This window comes from Nelumbo lutea, chromosome 1, assembly GCF_056320005.1.
Source record: "Nelumbo lutea isolate HS-2025 chromosome 1, American lotus-T2T, whole genome shotgun sequence".
In the NCBI taxonomy this organism is placed as follows: Eukaryota; Viridiplantae; Streptophyta; class Magnoliopsida; order Proteales; family Nelumbonaceae; genus Nelumbo; species Nelumbo lutea.
In genome coordinates, this window is record NC_142684.1 from 160,254,333 (window position 1) to 160,274,589 (window position 20,257).

Here is a 20,257-nt window from a genome sequence, read left to right on the forward strand (position 1 = left end):
ACCTTCCACCGTCAGTTTTCTGATATTCAGCTCCTGGGCTCTTTTTACCCCTTCCAGAACAGCCAATATTTCAGCTCTAGAGAATCCCTCCATCCAATAGAACCAGAATACATGGCAATAATTCAACCTTCTCCATCCCTGAAAACTCCTCCTATACCTGACAGGCCTGGATTTCCTTCATTGCTACCATCAAAGTTCAGTATAGTGAACCCCAAAGCTGGAGGAGACCAAACTGAGTTAGATACAGTCTTTAATGGAGCTGACCAAGCCACTTCTTTCCAATTCCTGATAATGTCTCCTGCTTCATAGTCTTAGCCCAATGAGCCACCCTAATAGAAATTAATTCCATGATGGCATCCTTATTTCTTTCTTTTTCAAGGAAGGTCCTTTGATTCATTTCCTCCCAAACTGTCCAACAAGGTCCTTTGATTCATTTCCTCCCAAACTGTCCAACAGATAGCTGCTCTTATTCATCTCCACAGAATTTTACCTCAACTCTTTAACCCCCTAACTGAAGTAGAATAGAACAAACTTTGCACATTTGGAGAGGAGGTCCACCTGTAACCAAAAAGAGAGAAAAACCAACACCAGGTCTCTGACACAAAGGGGCAGGATATCAATAAGTGATGAACAGATCTCACCATTCTCCTTACGTAGGATGCATCAGTGCAGGGATAAACACCAATTAGGCCTTTTACTTTGAAGTAAATCACAAGTGCTACACTTTTCTAAGAAGGCTTCCCAACAAAAAGCACTAATTCTGGGAGGGATTGGTCTACTCCAAACTTCCAAGACTGGGAAGGGGTGTCCAAAGACAGGTGGGAAATGAGCCAATTCTTTGAAAAAGGAAGAGCAAGAGACAACACCCGAGGGAGAAGGGACCCATATCCTACTATCCCTCCTAGAGGGATCAATACCCACCTCGTCCAGGATTTTGAGCAAATCAGAAATAAGGTTCAATTCAAAGTCTCTAAGAGCCCTTCTAGAACCTAAGTTCCAATCAATAGTAGAATTAGAAATGGTTAAAAAGGTAATAACTGATTCATTTTTAAACCTCGAAAGGGAATACAAGGAGGGGATTAGCTCTTTCAAAGGTGTATTGCCCACACAAACAATTTCCCAAAATTTCACAAGGTTACCAGACAAAGGCCGTACCTGATTAAAGGAAGGAATGAATGAAGGAAGAATGGCATTAATAGATTTCCAAGGAGAAGCTCTTGTAGCCCTAGATGATACTCCCATGTCCCAACCATCCACTGCTTACCCATGAACACTTAAAATTACTCGAGCCCATAGTTTATCTCTCTCCGAAGTCAATCTCCAAAGCCATTTTCCTAGTACAGCTTCATTGTTTTTCTACAAATTATCTAATGTAAGCCCGCCATCACTTTTGGTTTTGGTAACTATATCCCACCTAACCCTATGATCTCTTTTCTCCTCCCTTGGTTCCCATAAGAAATCCCTCATTAACTTTTCCGAAGTCCCACATACTCCCTCAGGAATTTTGAACACATACAAAAAGTAAGCAGGCAGATTAGCCAATGTTGACATAATCAAAATTATCTTGCCACCCAAACAGAGGAGTTTTTCTTCCAAGAGGCTAACCTCTTTGTGAATCCGTCAATCACTGGGTTCCAAAAGCGCCTTTTGCTTGGGTTATCCCTTAGTGGAAGCTCCAAATAAATCAATGGCCACTGAGCAATCTCGCAACCAAGAATCTGGGCCCTTTCCTCCACTTCTCTATCACTCAAATTAATGCCAATCACACAACTCGTATCAAAATTGACTTTGAGGTTAGTTATTTGTTCAAACACATTGATCACTAGCTTTAAATTACTAACCCATTTGACCTCATCCCCGCCACAAAAAAGAATTGTGTCATCAGCAAATTGTAAATGGGTTACCGGGACCCTATCCCTCCCTATTCTCCAACATTTCACCAAATTCCTAGAATCCACCCTCTTAATAAACCTCCTTAGGTCTTCAACAATCAGGGTAAATAGGAAGGGAGAAAGGGGGTCCCCTTGCCTAATACCTCTAGTAGTAGGGAAGTGGTCTACCACCTTACCATTCACCAATATGGAATAATAGCATGTCCTAATACACCCTTTCACCCGATTGCACCACTTCTGCCCAAACCCAAAGGACTCTAGGACTTCTAATAAGAACGACCAATCTGAAAGAATGGTAGGATCCATCTAATGGACGCCATAAAGGTTGCGGAATGGGTGGGCGAATTTCAAAAATTTTCCTACCTTCTCCCAACTGGGAATCATATTCCCTAAATTTAGAATACAATATTCAAGGATCCTACTTGAACCATAATCAAACCAGATCTGTACCAAAAGACAAATGGGAGGAATATACCTGATCCGGAGAAGCACTATCTCCCAAAGTTGGTGTTCACACCCAAAGAATGCTCCAAGATCCGTTCCTACTGAAGATGACACAGTTGTGGATGGAACAGAACCAGCAGGGTGCGTCCTACACACTGGATCCTTCGCAAATATCCTCTGGAAGCACTAAACAATGAATCTATTTCAGTCTTTCTTGCAAGACTGATGTCAAGAACAGATTTCTTGACTTTCTTTTCTGCAGAGATCTAATCTTGCAAAGGAGATGGCGGCGGCAGGAGGAGAACTCTAAAGGCGAAAAGGCTGAACTGCCTTTTTTTCTTTTTCTGGAGTATGAGATCTGATCTCAATTCGCAGGAACCTTTCTTGCGATTTTTCTTGATTCGAAAACTGTTGTATTTCTCTCCCTTTTTTTGGTTAGGGTTTCTCCTCCTTTCTTCTTGATTAAGAATCCTCTTAATTAGGAGTTATCCCAATCCAAATCAATATTTGGATAGGGGATAATCTTAATCCTATCTGCAGATAAAGTTAGCTTACTCCTGATCTTATCAGGAGGTTACCAGATTCAAATCTAATTTGAATTTGGTCTCCAAGAGTGGATAAGGCTAAAGGCCCAATCCTTTTACTAACATTAATCTCAGATTCGCCCCAAGGATGGGTGATCATATCAGCCCACCTCGAAATGGGCTTCTGGCCCATTAAGTGTTCAGTGTCTAATTACTTTCCAATCTGCTGCCCAGTTGGGCTTCTTTGTATGGCGTGGGACCCAAGCATTGATCTACACACCAGCCACATGGGTTTGGCCCAACCTTTAATACAAGGCCCAGCCGAATTCACTGAAAAACTCAATGAACCCCTTGAGTCCATCATATGGACCCTATGGGCCCAACACTTACATTAAGTGGTCCCTGGGCCAAGCCATCTTATAAAAACCCAGGGACTGTGGGCAGGTGCAAGATTGCCCATCAGGTATTATCCTCAATGGTCTTACACTTAACCTCTCAGCCCTTAATGATCAAGCACTGCCCGACAAGAGAGGACCTCTCCCTCGACTGCAAGGAACAGTGCCGCACTCTCCTCTCACATGGATCCCGGGAATTAAAACCATTTGCAAACAATTTGAAACCGTACATATATATATAAATATATTAATTTTGCAAAACAAAATTCCAACGATTGAAATCAACTGCCGGCAGTTTGGTTTCCATCAAAGAGAGTGCATTCCCGATCATTACCCTTTGTCCGACAAAGTGGTTGATTCTGTCACTATGATCACCCACTCAGATGAATTCTCAAACTGCCCCAACATACCCAGGTTTTGATCCCCGCTAAGGATCTCACTGATTGGTATATCAAAGACAGTCTGATCCGACACCTAGTGAAGTGTCATAATCGAGTCTAGGGGTCAGGTGTAACTTTCCAGTTTTGCCCATCTATCTCCAAGGTCCAGGGCAAGACTGGAAATCTGGTCCGGTTCAAGGATTCAAGTAATCCCATACTGCATGTGCCTCGGGTCTTACCCTGGTGGCTGAGACAGGCCATCCCAACACTTGGTGGCACACCAGTATCAGCCTTGGCAGGATAAATCTCCCCAGACTTATCCAACGGCTGTGAACATTTAAAACTAACACGAGTCTCTATAAATGTCCAGTTTTAGGGTTTTACACAGAATTAGACCAAACAACATGAATCAAACATGCACTTTATTTATTTCCACTAAATAACAAAAGTACATCAAATCAGATTGAAGCTATGGGCATACAAAAACTGTCTAACACAATCCACCAAATCATATGCCTTTTCGAGATCCAATTTGCACACCAACCCTTTCTTCCCACTTCTTTTTAAATCTTCCCCACTCCCATTTGCAATTAGGATTTGATCCATAATTTATCTATTCTTCATAAAGGCACGTTGATTAAGGGAAATGATTAAGGTAGCACCTTTCTAATTCTTCCAGATAACACCTTGGCAATGATTTTATAAAGACTACTTACCAAACTGATGGGCCTGAACTCTTTGGGGTGACAATCTCCTACCTTTTTTTTGGGATCAAATCAAACTGATGGGCCTGAACTCCAAGAAAGGAAATGTTCCTTTCAGACATCGAGTAACTCTCTCCAAGAAGATGTCTCCCAAGACTTCTGAGGAGATTGAAGGCATGAGAGACGTTCCCTATGCCTCAGCCGTAGGGAGCATCATGTATGCCATGCTGTGCACTTGCCCGGACATAGCTCAGGCGGTGAGTGTGGTAAGCAGATTCCAGGCTAACCCGGGGCAGGAGCATTGGACTACTGTGAAGAACATACTTAAATACCTTCGAAGGACAAAAGAGTTTTGTCTGGTATTCGATGGTAGTTCACTACAAGTTCTGGGGTATACCGATGCCGATTTCCAGTTGGATCCAGATGATAGAAAGTCTACATCTGGGTATGTTTTCACGATAGGATCGTATGCTGTTTGCTGGAAAAATAGCAAACAGGGGTCCACTACAGACTCCACAACCGAGGCCGAGTACATTGCCGCAAGTGAAGCTGCCAAGGAAGCCGTATGGATAAAGAAATTCATACACGAATTGGAAGTGATTCCATCCAGCACATCACTCATCCCGTTGTTGTGTGACAACAATGGAGCGATCGCCCAGGATAAAGAGCCTCGGGCCCACTCGAAGTCAAAGCACATCGAGAGGAAGTACCATGTACTGCGGGAGATCGTTGGTAGAGGGGACATCCTAATTCAGAAGGTAGCATCAACGGATAATGTGGTAGACCCATTGACTAAGCCACTGACACAGAAAGTGTTTGAGAAACACGTGAAAAGTATGGGACTCCAGCTTGTACCAGATTGGACCTAAGTCCAAGTGTAGGAAGAGTAGAGCCCCCAAATATTTGGGCTCTAACTGGTTCATATTCCGACTTCAGCCCCACTAAAAACCTTGTAACATCTAGTTGTTCCCTTTGTTGTTGCTGAACTTTAATATCTGGAGTGAGGGGATGATAGACATTGAGTTCATTCCTTATATTCTTCATGCAGGCATAGTATTATTCTAGTGTTTTGGTTCCTTGTTGTAAATCAAAGTACTCCTAATACAGCTGATATACTTTTGTTGTGTTATCTTGTCCAGAATATAACTTCTTAGCATGCTCCCATATATCCTTAGTCGTATCAAGGAACATAAAGTTGGCACTAATTTTGGGCTCCATACTATTCCATAGCCAAATCATGATTTGAGCATCTTCTTGTTCCCAATCATCAAACCCTGGAGAGTCAACGGCGGCTTCTCATCTCTTACATGCTTTACTTTCTTCTTTGCCTTGAGAAAAACTTCCACTGATTTAGCCCATGGAACATAGTTCTCCCCATTCAGCTTAATTGAGGTCATTTGTACCCCTAGGTAGTTGGGGGAAATTACCACACTAGGTTTCTGATCATTGTACCCATCTCCTGTTGCTGCCATTGTACTCTTTCACAGTTGCCACTAACCTTACTTCTCAACTACAAGCTGATTGATGTTGTTCGTAGTTTGATACTTCAGCACCTATTGCAGCCCCTAAACACAACAGTGGGAGCACACACCTGTTCTTATTCACACTACCGTTGACTTCACACAACTACGACCCACATAAGCATCAATTTACCACTCACTAATCACAAGTAGGCCCTCTTACAACCACTCAATAAAAAAAATTGTGCATCACAAGCACCATAACACAGTCAAATCTGCTACACCCAGTTCAGACTTGTTTAACACACTTAAGAGGGCATTACACAACCAAAAAGGGCTCGGCAAGGTCACTGCATTCCACCTTACACCACTCGGCCACTTACAGCAGCCCTAACACCACTCAACAACTCACAGCATCCCTACACCATTCGGCTACTGCACACACAGCCCTTTCTAGGGTAACAATGAACCTAGTTCTCTAGGTTCCAATCAATACTAATAGCTTCTTGTAGGGTTTCTACCCAGAAATATCAGTAACACTAGAAGAAGAGATAACCGACCTTCCTTTGAGAATATCAACCAACCATTCACTGCTGAAGTCACTTTCCTTGCTGAAGAAGGTTATGCGCAGCAGAGAGAGACGAGCCGTGATGTTTCTGACCTAGGGCAAACCAGTTCTCTCCATTGACTGACCAGAAACGAAGGTGAAGAGTAACAAACATTGCTGAGGTGCTTTACCAACTGAAGTAGGTCAGGAGCATGGCTTTGATACCATGTTTCGGCTGGTGCTACAGTAGTCCGAACCAGGAAGAGAAGAAGAAGAAGAAGGGTCTATCGAAATCTGATGGATTACCCATACAGTCGACCCCCTTAATCTATATTAGACTCTAATAATCTTTACAAAGACAAAAATGTCCTTACTTAAGTGTGGGGCAGAGTGACTCTAATAACACTGCCACATAAGCAAGCTACTTAACAAACATAAGAAGACTAAACTACCCCTATTCGGCACACTTTAACAAGTTCCTTGAGCTCAAACATATTGATAAATTCATTGAATTTCCTCATACTTGTGGTATTTCTTTGTCAGACATTGTTACACTCCTCAATGAATCTAATTACATTAAAGACCCCTCCTAAACACCAAGGACCTTCTCGCAATCCTCTAATATCACCTAGCTCTTCCCACAACTCATTCCTCTGCCTATAGCCATTAGGGCCATAAACATTAGCTAAGACCCATTCAAACTAGGGGTGATCATTTCAGCCTGGCCCGGAAATTCTGGGCTTGGGCCTAGGTTTTGTGTTCAGGCCTGGCCCAGACCCGGGCCCACATCAGGCCCGCAAATTTTAGGGCCAGGCTTGGGTGTAATACTTCAAGCCCGGCCCGGCCAGCATATATTTTAAATTACACATTTTGTGTATAATGTATACATGTTATTTCACATTATATTATATATTTTATATATAAATATTATAACATGACATGTATAATTTATATTATATGTAATATTTTATATTATATAATGTATAAAATAAGTTTATATGCATGTTATGTCATTTAATATATAGATATGTAATGTTTTCTATATGAGTGACATTGGCCCGGAATCAGGCCCGCCCGGCCTGAGCCCGTATAGACCTGGGATAGGACTTATGTTTCAGGCCCGGAACCCCAGGCTGGGCTAGGCCCGGGCCTAATCTATAGTCCTTATCATCAGTGCAAATACCAGCCCGGCCCGGCCCATGATCACCCCCGATTCAAACCCATCAACCACCTGTTTAAATTTGACAGAAACTAAATATCTTCCAACTAATTCTTTAACTCCTTCCACAACATTACTATCCCTCTAGAGGATCCCCAAGAAGGGCTCATTGCCCAGCTAAGACCATTTATTCTCCACACGCTTCTAGCCCACCTATTGTCAAAGGTCATGAGCTTAGACTCCTAAGTTAGTAGTATATCTGGGTTTTCATTTCTTAGGACCTCCTTTATTAACGCTCTCTTTCTTACATTCCCCAAGCCTCTCACATTCCAGCTCACAATCTTCATTTTTCCTACTTAATCAGCCCCCTACCCCATGTTCCTTCCACTCCTATCTTCCTCCTTTCCTTCCCCTACCCTTTCTTTCACTGAATTCTTTATCCCCTTCCAGATCCAACTTCAACTTCTCTGCTTCACTTAACTTTATTTTTCTCATCTTCCCTTCCTCTTTTTTATTCTTCAAGTGCACTTTCAGCTCATTTGGGTTTTTTATTTTACAACCCAACTTTCCTACAAATTCAGCCAACGATTCTTCTTTTCCTTCTTCTTTTTCAAACTTCTCTTTTTCCTCCTCTCAGGACCCCTCACTCATCTTTCTAGGATTAGTACCTGGGAGACAAACAACAGGGGCAGAGATAGGATTAGTACCAAAACCTGAAAGCACAAACATACCTGGATTTGTGTTTGGGAGAGAATTGACAATTAGCTGGGTTTCACAATTAATCTCCAGAATAGGGTTTTGCAAGGAGCTTCCTAAATTCAATTCACACTCACAATTACTTCCGTTGCTCTGTCGTTCATCCCCACCTGTAGTATCCTTGTCTGAAGTTTGGTGAACAATTGCTATCTTCTCACAGGTACCCTGCCCATTGCTCAACTTCTAACTCAGTAATCCTCTTCCCAGTGTTCAATTTTCCTCATTATCATCCAAAATGCACTCAACTTTGTTTAACATCCCACCATCATCAGAAAGTCTTAGAGCAAAGATAATAACTTCCTGTTCCTTAGAAAAAAGAACAACTGCACCAGACGTGTCTCCCACCTCATCTTTTTCCGCTGTATCTTCTCCCAAGCTGTCACTCTCTGTCTCCAACCCTGGTTCAAAATCATCATCTGAGGAATCACACTTTACCCAGTCATCGTCTTCCTCTTCAATCTCTCTCCTAACCCTGGAATATCTTGGATTTGGGCGATCATCTCCCACTCTTCCCTGGTCCCCTACTTTGGATTTAGCAACTGGAACCCAGTGGAAACTTTTCTTCAGAGAGTTCTGCTTAGGTGGGTTGTTCCGAACTTCACATCGTTGCAGTTCCTGTGAAGAAGATGATAGATCACCACTATGGTCTCCTATCACACCCAATTCACATGACCACTTAAAGTGTCACATGAATCAACTGTAGCAAAGGGGCCCTCCTTTAGGTTCAACCCTGTTTAACCCACAAATAGACCGGTTGGGTCAGAGAGTGTTAATCAATTTTCTTTCATAACTCTAGCTGGACGTTGACCCTAATCTGACTGAGTCCCCCTTCTAACCAATTCAGCAAAAGAGGGACCGACGGTAAACTTACTTTTAATTTCAAAAAAGAATTGAATTCTTTTCCTTAAATATTCAACTTTTGGGGCTTGACCATTGAACTTCCAAGGAAGGCAACTCCTCTCTAGATGAATCTTCCTCCACAAGGAGATCACATCTCCGCCCCACAATGCCCCACATCACATCCCCGCCGTGTTGGGAGCTTCTCCCAATGATAGTACCAGTCCTGATGATGTCATCATCGGGCAATGTTCCCAATACACGGCGGGGATGTGCTGTGGGGCATTGTGGGGTGGCTCGTTGTGGCGTGGAGATGTGAACTCCTCCACAAGTCTGCATACATGTCCACCCTTCTTTTCCTGTTCTCCACCAAGTGTTACCCACCTGGCCATGTCATCATCGTCTTCAAGCTTCGATCTCCCACACCAGAACGATGCTTCCGCTTCTGAGGCAACCCAGATCTTTTACTGGTAACCTTCAGCACATAGATTTAGAATTCTTGGTACAACTTCAGGCTTCACACCAGCAATCTTTATGTTCATGGCTCTTAGATCTAATGTCTTGAAAGATATGAGAACTCCACCCATAGCCATCGCTATTTTTTGAAGGAAGGTTTTTTGCCATAAGTGAAACGGCAAACCCAATATCTTCGACTTGAAGCTTTCGTCATCAATTGTTATTGTATTAGTTGATGGACACCAGTTCTTAATTGTTATGGTACCCTCTTTTGTGTCTATCATAGTTGTTGAAGATTAATTAGTTTTATGATGTTTTTCTGAGTAGATATTTTATGTTAGTTGTTATATAGGAGGTGGGGACCACAGTAATTATGTGAGTCCAAACTTTATTATGTTTTTTGAGTGTTATATATGCTGTTTTATGTTTTGCCGCTCTATAAGGGCATAGTTGTCTTTGTATTGTACTATTATTTTAGTATAAATGATAAGTGAAGGGGGCGGCCAGATTATTGCTCTCTTTTCTTTTCAACTTCTCTTCTTCTCTTCCTTCTCTCTTCAAGAAACTACTTTCTTTCATATTTTTTTAATTCAGCAGATTCCTACTTGGTATCAGAGCATCGACTAGGGCTTCTTGAAGCATTCTCATGCTGCCCTAGATTAGCGGACTGCATGAAGTAGTAAAGGGCTGATCAATCTACTATAGATTGCCCAGTTCTTGAGTTTTTGGTGGGATCTAGACATCAAGAAGGTGATCTACTGTTCGACATCAAAATCAGGAAGAACTGGAATACGGGGAAGAGTCCCAAAAAAGTTGGACTCTTTGTTTTTTATCTGATCTTGGGCGCCTAGGTATTGTTAGTTTTCTTTCGATTTTCTGAAGAGGGCAGTTTGGTTTCTGAAATTTTCTAGGACTCCCGGAGTGATCGACTCACTTTTCTCTCTGTTGGGAGGCATGGGGAGGAGAGAGATTTCCTTCCAGCTAGGGTTTTCTTCTTCCAGAAGGGTTGGTTTCTATGTGTGTGGAATTAAATTATTTTTTGAAGGTCTCCAATCTATTTTTTCCTACTACTGAACTGTTTGAAGTAAAATTGAGAGTTGGAATACCGAGATGAAATCTACCGGTATTGTGGGACTGGGTGTTGGAGGGAGTAGTGATATTTTTGGGTCTAGGATCATCACTACAGTAAAACTTGATGGTACAAACTATTTGGAGTGGGCACAATCAGCTAAGATGGCTATTGGTACCCATGGAAAATTAGGGTATCTCACTAGGGAGGAGAAGAAACCTGATACAGACTCTTCCCGATGGGTGCAAGAGAATTACATGGTAATGTTCTGGCTGTGTAATTCTATGTTACCTCATATTGCAAAAAAATTCCTATGGGCTAATACTGCTAAGGAGATTTGGAATGGAGTGACTGATTCTATTATTTATACTAAAATAATAGAACAGTACTAAGACAACTATGCCCTTATAGGGCGGCAAAACATAAAACAACATATATAACACTCAAAAAACATAATAAAATTTGGTCTCACATAACTATTGGGGTCCCCACCTCCCATCTAACAACTAACATAAAACATCTACTCAGAAAAACATCATAAAACTAATTAATCTACAACACTCCCCCTCAAGTTGGGAGTAAATGTCCAACATTCCCAACTTGCGTAGATCATGTTCAAACTTGTTCCTTGCCACCCCTTTAGTGAGAACATCAGCCAACTGCAACTCTGAAGAGACATAAGGCAAGCAAACTTCTTCGATTGTTACCCTTTCTCTTATAAAGTGTCTATCAACTTCAATGTGTTTTGTCCAATCATGCTGAATTGGATTGTAGGCGAGCTAACCTAGCAGCACCTTGGAAGGCTATTCACAACACCCTTTCTCAATTCCTCAATTTTATCAAGTTTGTTTGGATCCCTCCAAGCCAGATAAGAGGGTTTGGACTCTTAGACCCAATGGAACCTTCACTTGTGCTTCTTTCTTCAAGTCCATCTCTCAACTTTCTATTACCCAACCCTTTCCGTCAAAAGAAATTTGGTGTAGGCCAGTTTCTCAATTCCTCAATTTTATCAAGTTTGTTTGGATCCCTCCAAGCCAGATAAGAGGGTTTGGACTCTTAGACCCAATGGAACCTTCACTTGTGCTTCTTTCTTCAAGTCCATCTCTCAACTTTCTACTACCCAACCCTTTCCGTCAAAAGAAATTTGGTGTAGGCCAATTCCCCCAAAAATTATGGCATTTTGTTGGGAAGTATTCCATGAGAAAGTAAACACTTAAGATAACCTACAAAAGAGAAGACCTTTCCTCTGTATTTCTCCTAATTGGTGTATCCTCTGTAGAGCTCACAGTGAAGATTGTTACCATCTATTAATATCTTGTCCCTTTTCTGCAGACCTTTGGGCTTAGCTACTTTCGTTGTTTGGGGGTAGTTGGATTCTACCAGCAGAAGTTCACATGCTCTTCAACCATTCTACCTTTTATTGGCCTACAAAAATAGGGAGAATTATGTGGAGATGTGCTCGTGCTGCTTTGATTTGGACTCTTTGGGAAGAAAGAAATCTTAGAATCTTTCAAGAAAATGAAAGGAGCAGTCAAGATTTGAAAGACTCTGTGTTGCATAGGGCAATACATTGGCTGAAGACCTTGGAAATCTTTCATCAATTCTCCTTTAATGACCTTTGGAGAAATTGGTCAACAGTAGCAAGGTGTTCATCTCTAAAGGATAAATCAACTACAAGCCGGTCTCCTCCATCCGAAGGCTCACTAAAGTTGAACTTTGATGGAAGTAGCATGGGTAATCCAGGTTTATCCGGAATGGGGGGTGCTTTGAGAAATGCGAAAGGAGAGATTTTATTGCTTTACTCAGGTCCCTTGGATTTGGGAATTCCATCAGGGCAGAACTCTTAGCTGTTGTACGAGGGGTGCAATTTGCAAACCAGCTGGAGTACAACAACTAATAATTGAGGGGGACTCCAAAGTGGTGGTGGGTTGGTTGAAAAATTCCGAAGAGGCTATGTGGCAATACAAGAATGAAATGAAGAAATTCAGTTGGTTGACAAGGAATATGTTGGTCACTGTACAATGGGTGGGGAGATCAGCAAATACTTTGTCAGATATGTTAGCTAAGCAAGGGGTAAATAGGGAAGAATTATTTTGGGCTCAGTTGTGATTCTTGTTTTTCTTTCCTAGTTTACTTGTAAAATTCAAGGAGGGGCTGCAGCACGTGCCACTCGCTGGGATGATGTATGAACTCACTCTAATTTTGCTTCTGAATCAATAAATTTATTATTATTCATCAAAAAAAAATATTGATTGCAGTCTGATTGTCGTAGTATAATATCATAGGTTCCTCTGCTTTCACCCCTATCTCACTCAAAAGAGATCTAACCCAAAGAAGTTCTAAGACACCATGAGCCATGGATCTATACTCAGCCTCTGCACTTGACCTTGCCACAACCGCTTGCTTCTTACTCTTCTAGGAGATCAAGTTTCCACCTACAAAGGTACACACTCCTGATGTAGACCTCCTGTCATCTAAGCATCATGCCCAGCCTACATCTGTATACAATTCTAGCTTCAGATTCTCATGATTTGAGAAAAGAATGCCTCTGCCAGGGTGCTTTTTTAGATATGCAAGTATTCTCTTAATAGCTTCCTAGTATTGAACCCAAGGTGCATAGATGTACTGACTCACAACATTGACAGCATAAGAAATATCTAGTCGTGTCATACACAAATACAGCAGTCGGCCCACCATTCTTTGATATCTCCCCACATCTTTTACCAATTCACCATCCACACCATTAATTCTGTGATTTGGATCAATAGGAGTGTCTACTAGTTTGGTCCCCAGCTTCCTAGTCTCTCAAAATAGGTCAAGTACATACTTTCTCTGTGAAATGAAGATCCCATGCTTGGATCTGCAACATCAATCCCTAAAAAGTATTTGATCTCACCAAGATCTTTGATCTCAAATTCTTGCTGTAATGATTTTATGAGATCATCAATCTCCTCCAGATCATTTCCTGTCACCACTATATCATCCACATACATAATCAGAATTGACACCAAAGCATCTCCTCTTCACAAAGAGGGTGTGATCAGAATATGTTTGTGTGTATCCAAAACGGATGAGTGCCCCTCTAAACCTATCAAACCTGAAGGGATGAGAGATCCATCGTATGGACGCCCAAATCTTGCGGAATAGAATGTCAAAATCGAATGGACATCAATTCTTTCTCAAAGAACTGATGTCAAAATCGAATCTTGACCTCTCACACAACTGGAGATCGAACAGGATGTCTGGCGGCTGCAGGAAGGAGGTGGCAAGAAAGATCTTTTGCAGGAATTGCAGAAATCATTCTTCACTGATTTCAGCTCTAAAGAGATTGTGATTGTCTTCTTCCTCTAAAGGCCGCCGCCCCCTCCTTCTATTGTAAACCCAAAGGATCAACTCCTAATCCAATTAAGAGCTGCTTATCCAAATCATATTTGGATCAGACCTCTCTTTAGGTGATAAGGATAAACCCTTATCTTATCTGTAGATTAGATCAGCCTTCTCCAAATCTCATTCTGAGGTTTCTAGATCTGAATCATATTCAGATCTGGAATCTCTAAGTGGATAGGGTTAAGACCCTATCCTATCTGCTGATCCATCTCAGAATTCGTCCATATTTAACTTATTAAATAAGTCTAGTTCGAAATGGGCTTTAGGCCCATTAAGCTCATGTGCTCACTTAACCTTCATAACTGCTGCCCAGTTGGGCTTCCTTGTATGGCATGGGACCCAAGCATTGATCTACACATCAGCCACATGGGTTCGGCCCAGACTTTGTTACAAGCCCTGGTCGAATACACTGTTATGGACAGTGCACCCCCTAAAACCCATCAAATGGGCTCTATGAGCCCAACACTTACCCTAAGTGGTCCCTGGGCCAAACCACCTTGTAACACCCAAGGACTGTGGGCAGATGTAAGATTAGCCCATCAGGTATTATCCTCAATGGTCTTACACTTAACCTCTGAGCCCATAATGATCATACATTGCCCAACAAGAAAGGACCTCCGCCTTAGCTACAAGGAACAGTGTTGCTCTCTCTACTTATATGGATCCCGGGAATTAAAACCTTTTGCAAACATTTTAGAAACCATAATATATATATGCTTTTATATCTCATATAAAATATACTTTGCAAAACAAATCTCAACGATTGAAATCGGCTGCCGGCAGTCTTGGTTTCCATCAATGAGAGTGCATCCCTGATCATTACCTTTGTCCGACAAAGCGGTTGATCCTGTCACTGTGATCATCCACTCAGATGAATTCTCAAACTGTCCCAACATACCAAGGTTTTGACCCAATCCAACACCTAGTGCAGTATTATAATCGAGTTTAAGGGTCGGGTGTAACTTTCTAGTTTTGCCCATCAATCTCCAAGGTCTAGGGCAATACTGGAAATCTGGTCCAGTTCAAATATTCAATTAATCTTATACTGTATGAGCCTAGGGTCTCACCCTGGCAGCTGAGACAGGCCACCCCAACCGACTTGATGGCACAACAGTGTCAGCCTTATCAAGATAGGTATCCCCAGACCGATCCACTGGCTATGAACATTCTAAACTAACACGAGTCTCATTAAGTGTCCAGTTTAAGGGTATTACACAGAAACATACCAAGGGAACATGAATCAAATATGCACTTTTATTCATTTACAATAAACTCATAAAGTACATCATTCTGATTGAAGCTAAGGGCATACAAAACTGTACAACAAAACCAAGCCCAATGTCAAGTGCAGAGGCTAACTATAGATCCATGGCTCATGATGTCTCGGAACTTTTTTGGGTTAAATCTCTTTTGAGTGAGATTGGGGTGAAAGCAAAGGAACCTATGATATTATACTGTGACAATCAGGCTGCAATCAATATTGCCCACAATCCAATTCAGCATGATAGGACAAAACACATTGAAATTGATGGACACTTTATAAGAAAAAGGATAACAACCTGAGAAGTTTGTTTGCCTTATGTCTCTTTAGAGTTGCAGCTGGCTGATGTTCTCACTAAAGGGGTTGCAAGGAACAAACTTGAACATGATCTACGCAAGTTGGGAATGTGTGACATTTACTCCTAACTTGTGGGGGAGTGTTGAAGATTAATTAGTTTTATGATGTATTTCTGAGTAGATGTTTTATGTTAGTTGTTAGATAGGAGGTGGGGACCACAGCAATTATGTGAGTCCAAATTTTATTATGTTTTTTGACTGTTATCTACGTTGTTTTATGTTTTGCCGCCCTATAAGGGCATAGTTGTCTTTGTACTGTTCTATTATTTTAGTATAAATAATAAGTGAAGGGGGCAGCCAGATTATTGGCCTCTTTTCTTATCAACTTCTCTTCTCTTATTCTCCTCTCTTCCTTCCGTCTTCAAGAAACTACTTTCTTTCATATTTTTTTAATTCAGCAGATTCCTCCTATAGTTTTCAACGCGCCAAGGCAAGGCTAGGCGACAGGGGGGCGCCTTGTCACCTAGTCACCGAGGCGGCCGCCTAAGCGTCGCCTACGTGATGGATTTTTTTAAGTAATAACCACATATCCTAGGGTAGTTCTCTAGGTTCCATAACCAACTTTCTTTAATAATTATCCATAATTTTCACAAGAAATTTATAAACTTCATGTTTAAGTCTAGAAAATCAACATATTTATGAGAAGAAAAAGAAGAAAGGAAAGAAAATTCAAAAAATATATGTGCTGAACCCCTATTTTTGTTATAGGAAAAGAAAAAAGAAAAGGTGGAAGAAAAAGGAAAAGAAGAAGAAGATGTGGAAGAAGAAATGTGTTGATTATGTTAGACAGTGTACGCCCTTAGCTCCAATCAGATTGATGTAATTATTGTCATTTATTGTAAATGAAAAAGTGCATAATTGATTCATGTTATTATAGAGTGTTTCTGTGTAATACCCTTAAACTGGACACTTATGAGACTCGTGTTAGTTTAGAATCTTCACAGCCGTTGGATAGACCTAGGGAGATTTATCCTACCAAGGCTGACACTGATGTGCCGCCAAGTTGGTGTTAGACAGTTTTGTATGCCCTTAGCTTCAATCAAGATGATGTACTTTATGAGTTTATTGTAAATGAATAAAAGTGCATATTTGATTCATGTTCCCTTGGTATGTTTCTGTGTAATACCCTTAAACTAGACACTTAATGAGACTCGTGTTAGTTTAGAATGTTCACAGCCAGTGAGTCGGTCTAGGGAGACCTATCCTAATAAGGATGACACTGTGGTGCCACCAAGTTGGTTGGGGTGGCCTGTCTCAGCTGCCAAGGTGAGACCCTAGGCTCGTACAGTGTAGGATTAATTGAATCTTTGAACTGGACCAGATTTCCAGTATTGCCCTGGACCTTGGAGATTGATGGGCAAAACTAGAAAGTTACATCCGACCCCTAGACACGATTATGATACTGTACAAGGTGTCGGATTAGGCTGTCTTTGATATACCAATCAGTGAGATCCTTAGCGGAGGTCAAAACCTAGGTATATTGGGACAGTCTAAGAATTCATCCGAGTGGGTGATCATAGTGACAGGATCAGCCCCTTTGTCAAACAAAGGTAATGATTGGGGATGCGCTCTCACTGATGGAAACCTAGACTACCGGCAGCCAATTTCAATCGTTGAGATTTGTTTTGCAAAATATATTTTATATGAGATATGAAAGTATATACGTTAAGGTTTCAAAATGATTTGCAAAAGGTTTTAATTCCCGAGATCCATATAAGAAGAGAGTGCAACATTGTTCCTTGTAGCCGAGGGAGAGGTCCTCTCTTGTCGGGCAGTGTATGATCATTATGGGCTGAGAGGTTAAGTGTAAGACCATTGAGGATAATACCTGATGGGCTAATCTTGCATCTACCCACAGTCCCTGGGTGTTATAAGATGGCTTGGCCCAGGGACCACTTAATGTAAGTGTTGGGCCCATAGAGCCCATGTGATGGGTTTCAGGGGGTGCACTGTCCATAACAGTGTATTCGCCAAGCCTTGTAACAAAGGCTGGGCCAAACCCATGTGGCTGATGTGTAGATCAATGTTAGGGTCCCACACCATACAAGGAAGCACAATTGGGCAGCAGTTTGGAAGGCCAAGTGAATACATAACCTTAAATGGGCCTTAAGCCCATTCTAACTGGGTTGATTTGATCAGTAAATTAAAGGGGCGAATTCTGAGATGGATCAGCTGATAGGATTGGGCCCAGACCCTATCCACTTAGAGAGTTCAAGATCTAAATAAGATTTAGATCTAGAAACCTCCTAATTAGATTATGAGATAGCTGATCTGATCTGCAGAAAAGATAAGGGTTATCCCTTATCACTTAAAGGGACTTCTTATCCAAATATGATTTGGATTAGCAACTCCTAATAGGATTAAGAGTTGATCCCTTTAAGATTATAAAAAGAGAAAGGGGCGGCAACCTTTTGACATGCAACCAACACGTTCTTGTCTTCAGAGCTGAGATCACAAGAAGAGAGATTTTTTGCACCCTGCGAATACTCTCTTGCCGCCACCTTCCTGCAGCCGCCGCCTCCAAGAGTTCGATCTCCTACTTTTTACAAGATTAATCAAGATTTGATCTTGATCTCAATCTTTTAGGGAAAAGATTGATTGGAGTTGTATTCACAAGCCATCCTGTTGATTCTTGCGAACAGTCAAGTTCTTTTGGAAGAACACTACTGATTCTGCTCCAGCACTGCGCCATCTTCATTGGGAGTAGATTTTGGATCCTACCTTGGGCATGAACACCTCCATTGGGAGATACTGTTTCTCCGTATCAGGTATAATCCCTTCCTACTCCTTTTGGTTCAGATCTGATTCAGTTTATGGCTCAAAAATGATCATTGAAAATATGATTTTCTAAATAAGGAATACAATTCTCAGTTGAAGGGAGAGAAAAAATTTTGAAATTCGCCCCCTTATTCAGCAATATTTGGCCGTCTATGTGATGGATATCCTATCCCTTCAGTTGGTTGGGGTGGCTTGTCTCAGCTTGTTATGGGCCCGCGAATAGGATCTCATCAAATGTCGGTTAACGGGGAAAACTTCTTGTTTTCCTTTGTTTCTCCCTTTTCTCGAGGAACCTATCTTTAGCGCCTTAATGGTGATTTGTTAAAGAGATCACCAACTCTCCTCTGCTCTTTCTTGACTGAAAATTTCGATAATTTTATTGAATATCTCTGCTCCTTTAAATAAGAGATTACAAGAAGATAAGAGTCCTTTAGGAAAACTTCCTAGACTAATTAATAGGAACACTGAATTTAGCTAAGAGAAAAGAAAGAAACAGATAAGATAAGAACACTGAATCTAGCTAACAGATAAGATAGGAACACTGAACCTAGCTAAGGGATAAGATAGGGACACTGAATCTAGCTAATAGATAAGATAGGAACAGAGATAAGATACGCCCATTACTGTTGTTGTTTGCGGCTGTATTTCTTTCCAAAAAAGGCATCCACAACATTACTCCCCTCCTGGACTAAGAGCTTGTCCTCAAGCTCGAATTCAGGATAGGTGTCTTGAAACTCAGTCAAAGGAATCCAGGTAGCTTCAGCCAATGGTAAGCTGGCCCATTCCACCAGAACTTCAACAACGCCTCAATTAATTTTGGAACGAACAATAAACTGAGGTAGGAGAATGATTTTGCCCTCCTTCAAAGGTGGTAAGGAGGGGACACTGACAGGAGGAACACCCTTAAACGGCTTGAGCAAGGAAATGTGGAAAACATCATGAATCCTACTGTGCTCTAGAAGTTCCAGCTTATATGCAACCTCACCAATTCGCTGCAAAACCTTGAAAGGCCCATAGAACTTATGAGCTAATTTAGGAACAGCACTGTGACTCAAAGAGCGCTGACAATAAGGCTGAAGTTTCAACCAAACAAACTGCCTAGGTTCAAATGACAATTCCCGATGATGCTGGTCATAGGCTTGCTTCATGCGGAGTTGTGTCTGTTGCAAACGAAGAGAAATTTCAGCCAAAAGAGCATCCCGCTCTTGTAAGGAACGACCAATCTCCTCCAAACGAGTAGAACCCGGTTCATAGAACAACAAACGAGGAGGTTCACGGCCATAGACCACTCGGAAGGGTGTCATCTCTAAAGAAGAATGGTAGGCAGTGTTATAACAGTACTCAGCCCAAGGAAGCCAATCAACCCACCGTCTCGCTTGATCCCCAACAAAGAAACGGCAATACATCTCAATTGTTCGATTCACCACCTTTGTTTGACTATCTGATTGAGGATGATAAGCGGAAGAAAAGGCTAAGGTGGTACATTTAACCGAAACAATTCCCGCCAAAAGGTACTAGTAAAAATCGGGTCCTTGTCGCTAACAATAGATTCCGGTAACCCGTGTAAACGAAAAATGTGAGTGAAAAAGACATGGGCGAAAGAAGTAGCGTTGTACGGATAAGAAAGAGGGATGAAATGGGCGTACTTAGAGAAGCAATCCACCACTACATAAAGAACTGATTTCCCCCAACCTTGGTCAGTCCCTCTATGAAATCCATGGAAATATCAACCCATATCTACGTTGGAATCGAAAGGGGCTGAAGAAGACCAGCTGGATGCAGACTCCCCCATTTGTGTTGTTGACAAATAGAGCAGTTTTGTATAAAGTCCCTAATAGAGCCCTTCATACCT

At 41.6% G+C, this 20,257-nt stretch overlaps 1 protein-coding gene across 32 annotated transcripts in view; it reads right to left on the reverse strand.

Annotated features, from left to right (window-relative positions):
* Window positions 1-20,257, reverse strand: part of PSAT1 (phospholipid sterol acyl transferase 1) — a 123,296-nt gene that overhangs the window by 62,213 nt on the left and 40,826 nt on the right. The gene's annotated exons all lie outside the window — the stretch shown is intronic.